This window comes from Dermacentor variabilis, chromosome 8 (genome assembly GCF_050947875.1).
Source record: "Dermacentor variabilis isolate Ectoservices chromosome 8, ASM5094787v1, whole genome shotgun sequence".
In the NCBI taxonomy this organism is placed as follows: domain Eukaryota; kingdom Metazoa; phylum Arthropoda; class Arachnida; order Ixodida; family Ixodidae; genus Dermacentor; species Dermacentor variabilis.
The window spans coordinates 21,772,134-21,779,489 of NC_134575.1; the positions used below are offsets into that span (position 1 = coordinate 21,772,134).

Below are 7,356 nucleotides of genomic sequence, written 5' to 3' on the forward strand. Positions count from 1 at the left end.
AAGGCTGTATATTTGTTAGTTCAACATCTCCATAAACTGGTATATTTCATCATCATCATTGCTGGAGGTTGGCGCGTATGCTTGCACTAACTTTCATATACCTTTTATTAGGTTGCATTATGACTACTGCTACCTTCTCATTGTTGCTGTAGAATTAGTAAGTGTTGCCCGCTATGTAATTATGGAGCAGCAATCCTGCTCCATACTGCTTCTTACCTGGAAGTCATCTAGTGCAGAGGACGTGGTCGTTATTCAGCACTGTATAGGCCTCCCTAGTTCTTCTAACATCACTAAGGCCAATGATATCCCAAATAATGTCTGATAGTTCCTCAAAGAGTCCTGCAAGGTAACTTCACTCGAGAAAGTTCAGGTGTTAAACGTTGCCAGGGTCAGTTTCCAATGCCAGCCTCTGCGGGTCCAGAGATTCTTAACAGTCTCTGGCGTTACAGGCCTGATTGCCACCTTGGTCTAGTCTTCCACGGCTGCTGGGGATGGAGGGCCACTGGTTGATCGAATGAGCCATTTGGGATAGAGTGACCGAATACTGCACCAGGCACGCCAATTGCTGTTCTCATGGGGGAATATCTTTCGCTGAAGCTTACTGGGTCTTCCTAATTTGGTTGTACCTGTATTAACAGAGGCCCACTGGCTCGCGGCAATTTGCCGGTGTCAGGTGCCACTCCCAGCCTGGAGATGTAGTTTAGTCGAGGAGGTGAATTCCTGCTTACCACCTTAAATTTAAAAAAAATGAGGATTCGAACTTCTGACTATCACAACCGAGCATTGAAGACAGCGTAGTCAGATAACCCTGCAGACTCTGAGGTCACCTTATGGTGGAGAAGTACATTCCAGGGCATCTTACCAGTCTAAAAAAGAGCTTGAATTATCCGCAGCAGATGCATTTCTCTGAGGTTTACCACGGGGGAGTCTCCTCCCCCCTTTTTATTTTTTAACAACGTCAACAATTGTTGTAGCAATCCTATATTTCCAGAAAAAAGGGGCCACGATAATGGGGACGCGTCGCTAACATTTCAAAAGCTACCGTTAATTACCGGCTTTACTGGCGTTCCAGATGATTACAAGCACCTTTTACGTAACATGTATGAAGTTTACCGAAAGCCTTGAAAAAAATCAACAAACTACCGCAATATCGACATTTTAAGAGTAAAGCATGCGAACACCCGGCTAAGTACGAGTAAACAATACATGAGGGTAGTGTGGGTCTTGCTTCTCTCGATCGTCTTCTTCAGCTTTGCTACATGACTGCTTTTTCAGCCTCTTATGCGTTATGTTTCAGTACAAATTCACGACCTCCAGTCAATATGAAACTTTCCCACTGAAGCAGCGTCATATGGCAGTCATGTGCTATTTTCGCCAGGGTTCCGAGCGCTTTATGCCCCACTAAGTTCACATTCGTTAAAAAGAGAGGGCGTAAGTACTTATTGCGTGGGGAGGCTGTAATGTTCCTGGGTTGTTTAGGAATTTCGCAAGACATATTGAAGGCACATTTTTTCCTGTTACCCTCACACCTTATACGAGCTAAGGGAAAAGGTTTCCTTGGTTATCTCGCTGAAATCAAAGGGGCGCCTTGTGTGCACGTCATGGTATTAACGCTAGCACATTGTATGATGTGCAGGCAACATTGAAAGTGTGCGTACTAATTGCAGCCTTTGCAATTTGTGATGTACACAAGCGCTCCAGAGCGTAAGTCTACTAAGCAAATAACTTACCCTGACCATATCTTGCTTGGATAGACTTCGCCTATCCATTAACTACAAGGTACTCTAAATCTGAGTATCCTAGAGCATATAATCAATAAACTCAAACTCTAAGGCGTGACACAACACGACATGCTGAAGCTCAAGATTTTAAGAAATGTAAGGTATATACAGAGTGTTGTTGGAAACACGCGGCAAAATTGCAAAATTCAACCATGCGCGAGTGCCACGTTGCTGGATAGAACCGAGGTAATGCTGTTTGCCGTCGTTTTGAGAAAGTCAGGAAACTTTTCTTTTCATTTCGCCTAATTTCATAATTAGTTATAAATAATTTATTTAGGAAATATTATAATCAAATGAAAATTCTGAATTTGAACATCGTGCGCTATCACGGAAAATTTAAGATGCATGTTTGTGTTTCTCTATATTAGCTACATTTATGTTTTTCGCGATCGCTGAAGAACGCGCACAACACAAAACACGAAATACTTCCACTCAACCAGCCACGCTGTACATTCTGGCGGGTTTTTGCGTGTTTTAGTCATGCCCCAAAAACTATTTATGTATAACACGTATCTCACCATCGTCAACCTGTTTTTTATGTCCACTGTTGTTACGAACCAAGCTGCCCAAATGTGTCCGCTTCCACAAAAGGAAGACTTCTAACAATGTCCATTGTGTTGTAAAGGATATATAGACCCTGCTGCTGCAAGCAGAAGTGCTAGCGATTCAATGCGCTCTTTAAAATGGCGGATATTGTGAAATTTAATGTTTTGGTCCTGTTGGCTGCGGCCTTCTTTATTCTTGTTTTAATGCAGAAGACGGGTCGGTTGTGTGCATTTGGCGCAATATATGGCAGCAACAAATACTCAGGAAGGCTACGACGACATAGGACTTTTAGAACTTATACCCCCCGAACAACTACACGACCGCCACCACCACTACCTCCGAGGCCTCGGCACATCTGTAAGTATTTATGACGTTTCATGAGAAATGCCTTTTTTTAACTTGTGGGCTTAATAGACAGACAATGATAAGCACTCAAAAAGCACACAGATGGAAGCTTTGTCGAGAAAGGGGGCAGTAAAATGACACGTTCTAATAAAATATTTTCTGCATTTACTGGTATTTACTGCTAAAAAATTAACCTGTTCATAAATAAGTAGGTGTGGCTGAAACGGCAACATTGGCAATTTTTGGAGCTCAGCGAATTTCGAGCAAAGCTTCCTTGACGCGTTATATTCGGCATACCGATCATCTGTTCTAGAGTGTACAAGCGACTGATATTCAGTGTTACTGAAAAGGAAGTTTAAAAATTGCCGCGCATGCCCCTTACTTGCGCCCGGAAAGTTTACATTTTACTCGCCATCATTTGCTTGCTTGCGTCAGCACCCAATTCGTGAGCAGACTAAAGTGACTAGTGAAAGGGGACTGAAGTGTAGTGTCACCTAGAGTACTTCCCCAATGCTTAGTAGAACTATAAATCACCGTATGGACACTAGTACATATAATATCGACCGACAGGATTTTGTAAACCAGAGACTTCTTTATTGAATAGCTCTTCACACTAAACAACTTGTCATTTCCTTAAGTTCACTTTTCTCAAGTTCAGAAAAGCCTGCAAAATGGCAAAATCAAACAGCTGTAAGCACTTGAGGCACACGACTGCGCCAGTGCTCCACACGTTCACGACATTTGCTGACAATATACTCTTGATTTAGGTGACAATAATGAAATTACTGAAGGACACACCATGGGAATTGGATATTAATGCGAACAAGCTTTTGAGGAAATGAAGCAACGTCAGACTGAAGAGGTCATACATCTAATATATTCCATCGAGAAACCGTGTGTGCTATATATTGCGATGTGTCGAACGTAGTCATCGGTCCAGTCCTAAAACAACATCATGAAGGCAAAGAACATCAGGTTGCTTATTGCGCACGCAAACTGCTGAAGCACGGATTAAACTATGTCATAACTGAGCTTGAATGCCCAGTCATGGGCGATGGTCTTGCAAGAGGCGCAGCTACTCCCACGGCAAATAATTCAGTACCGTCGCCGACAACGCTTCCTTAAAATTGCTGAAAAACATCAAAGGCGCACAGGGTCACCTGATTTGATGGTCAGTGCAGCTTGTCGTGTATTACGTCAACATTTTACACGAAAAGGGCAACGAAAACTTCGAAGCAGACGCATTTTGACGAAGTCCAGTAGTTGAAGCACCTTTTTCATCAGAACTTCAAGGTCACCAGAATGAACAGGCACAACGAGAAGAAAGGAAACCGAGGGGCTCGGTATTTATTAGTTACACAATAAGAAACCCACAAACAACGACTCCATGCCCAGCATAGCAGAAATTATTGACATATTTTAGAAATAAAGGAAAGATAAAAATTTGGCAACATATTACACTCCTGTAACACAATAAATGTACACATCGAATATAGCAAGGTTACTTAAAAATATTACTACGCGAACAAACTCAGTTTTAGTCACACCCTTCCCAAAAACTATTAACCATGCACTTGGGTTCTGTACATGGAGTGAAAAAATAGCTCTTGTGAGTAAAGTCACAACACTGCATGTAATCTCCACCGAACTCTTAAGCTGCGATGCTAATGTACATTGCGTGCGTGTGTGCGAGTTTATCACAAGCTTGTTGTGTGCTTTATAAGCCTCGTCATGTTATGACTGACAAGATCAAATTTCTCAATCATAACACCTCTTTGCAACTCACATTATTTGCTGTACCCTTGTATAGGAAAATACGTCATGTTGGAGAAGATATGCAGACTACAGAAAATGGTGCTGCGTCATATGGCGAGTGTAGTACACGATGCGCATACAGATGACCTATTTGTAGGATATGGGACACTTCGTTTACAGCTATGGCATGAATTTTTCTACTATTAAATTATAAGAGTTTTCAGCAGAACGAGGCAATATTTCTTGGGTTATGTTCCTCAAAGCAATCATGCGACATTCCTTATACACTCAGAAATAGAAGCACTTCCCTTAGACGCTCTTTAAGGAGATGTCAAATATGAAGCAGAATAATATCGCGCATGGCTACTCTTTGGGAAAATGACAATATAGACAGAACTTATCTTGCCAGAAATGATCGACATATTTACTAATCCGCTGGTGCTCTTGAACATATATAGACTGTTCGCTGATTTGTTTGACTAGATAACTACATCTAATTGAAATGTTCACGTCGGCCCCTTTTTAAGCTCTTCTTGCAGATACTCACCGTGATTGCTTTTGTAATGAGGTTTTTATGTGTTTTAAGGGATGTGCTTTGGGTTTTCTGACGGCTACTGTTCTGGGGGCTTTGTTCGTGGCACATTGTACAGTGGCGTACCATAACAGAGCAGTAGCCTAGAAATTTCTGAGTATATTATATGATGCGCTTTGCGTTTTGTTTCGAACTTTGTTAGCGTCACCAATTGAAATGTGTAATTATTTTTATTTCTTTAGTCAATAAAATGTATTTTCCTGTGCCTTGCTTCTGTGAAGTAATGGGGCCGGAATCCCAATTAAGCTGCAGCTTAGCATCTTATTGTGCTTGTCCTAGCATTCTGCTGTTCTACAAAAGAAATGCAAAAATAAAGTGTCTTGGCTTGAAAACATTTACTTGAGTGTAAGCCCGCACCACCACTCACAGCGTTTTCGGCAGATGTGGAACGTCCTTTCTGCCGAAGGTGTCCCGTCTACGTGAATTTTGGGTGAAGGCAGCTGGTCAGAAAACCCCTACATGCTATCTGAAGGCATCACAGCTGCCGAATCGCAGACGCTTGTTGCATAATCAACAAGATGAAACAAAACCCAGGGCCAAATTTCTATGAGCTATGTCATAAGAAACGAATAAACAATAAAACCAAGGACATCATAGGGGAATATACCTACAATTCCTAATTGAATTAAAGAAAAGATCGATAAATCGACACGAAAGTGGATGAAGAATCGACTGGCGTCAGACTGCATAAGAACCGACGCCTTCGCATTACGCGTGCGATGATATTGCCAATTAAATCATGACCGTGCCATTTCACAGCGAAGCTGGCTATGGCTATGATGCCGGGATTTCTTCGTGCCGTAACGTCGACAGAGAGCTATCGTCTATGGCTCAAACGACCAAATCCAATGGTTCATACCCCGTAATGCACAGGCTATGAGCACTCACAAAGATCAAGCTAACAGTGCATACGTGCTTTGGAATTACGCATAGTACATACAGCACACGTTTCAATAAAGAAGAAGCTCTAAACATTCAAGTGAGCCGCATAATTGACAAGGCTCATGTGCCTACATGCAAGGTGAAGCACGGAGGACACCTCGCATAGTTTGCCGGTAAAGATTACTGTTCCGCAAACTGCCGCGGCGACGGCAGCTTGACTGTGGCAAACAATACAGGGAGAGACGTAACTACACTTTCGTACACCAAAAAGAAAGGACCCGCCTTGCAGCTGATTTGAGTTGTGACAGTGCTATGGGAAGGCCACGTATACTCAGGACTACTGAAGAGTAGCGTACACAGGAGGCGGGGCGATTTTCTCTTCTGTCTGGTCCACTCTTTGTAGGTGTACGAAGTTGCCGCGCAAGCCAAGTCTAATGCTGTCGGAACGTCTGACGCTAATAATTAGGAAAAGTATTCGTGGATGTCACCACGTGAATAATTTCAATCTACGTCGCAATGGTTGCTTGTTCTAGTCGTCGATTACAGCTTCGCTGTCCAACCACCTTCACAGCCGGAATCGGAGACAATGTTTTTTTCGTTGACTTTCTGTGGTATTTATATTTAACTACAAGAACTCACTTGGGAATGTTATCTAGCGCTTAACAGATATATGTACATATATGTATATGTCACATGAACGGCTTCACACACATGTACTTTCTTTTTCATTTCGCTGATGCTAACGCATTACTAGAGAAGACATTATGCTGCTCCGGCTCGGACAAGCTCAAATATTTTCGTCTCCACCTTAGTAGTTTGATGCTCGATAAATCTATTACTAATAAGAAGTCTGCTGCACATCATGATTTGTGAGCTCATTTGTATATACTGCTTCTCCTGGGTAAAATTTGAAAATCTGTCCCCTAATATTCATCTTTGTAATAAAGAACTTCCCAGGTGCAGTGCAATTTTAAACACTGTCTCATATTTTTTTCGGTGCAGAATATTTTCTACGACGTAATTGTTTCGAATATAGATAATATAGATGGCTTTACGGTTTTTTCTTTCTTTGAAGTTTGTATAACTGAAATTACGTCTATTTCAGTTGGCCCGAGAGGTTGAACGTGTGGGATTTCCTTCGGATCAGCCATCTATTCCGAAAGATAAGGCTCAAGAGACGCTGCCGAACGCAGTCTCATGAAATCCACAGACGTAAAAATAAAAACTTACATACCAGCACTCAAAACAATTACATTTATTCTTTTTGCAAGGCCTGGAGACTTATTTTCCTGCGATCACTTTTGGAGATATCACTTTTAGTGCACGCTGAATGGCTGGTAGAGCAGAAGTGCTCGAATCCTCCGTCGCGCCAGTTTTCATCGTAGAAAATATTGTCACACGTTTGTTTATGTACATTTCTGTCAAGGAGTTGAGCAGCGCCACTTCGTTATTGCT

The 7,356-nt window shown here is 42.0% G+C and overlaps 1 long non-coding RNA gene across 1 annotated transcript in view; it reads left to right on the forward strand.

Annotated features, from left to right (window-relative positions):
* Positions 1-7,136, forward strand: part of LOC142590945 (uncharacterized) — a 62,782-nt gene extending 55,646 nt beyond the window's left edge. Inside the window, exons 3-4 of the long non-coding RNA XR_012830281.1 lie at positions 2,537-2,684; positions 7,007-7,136. This is a non-coding gene — a long non-coding RNA (uncharacterized LOC142590945). The remainder of the gene's footprint in view (positions 1-2,536; positions 2,685-7,006) is intronic.
* The last annotated feature ends 220 nt before the right edge of the window (positions 7,137-7,356 follow it).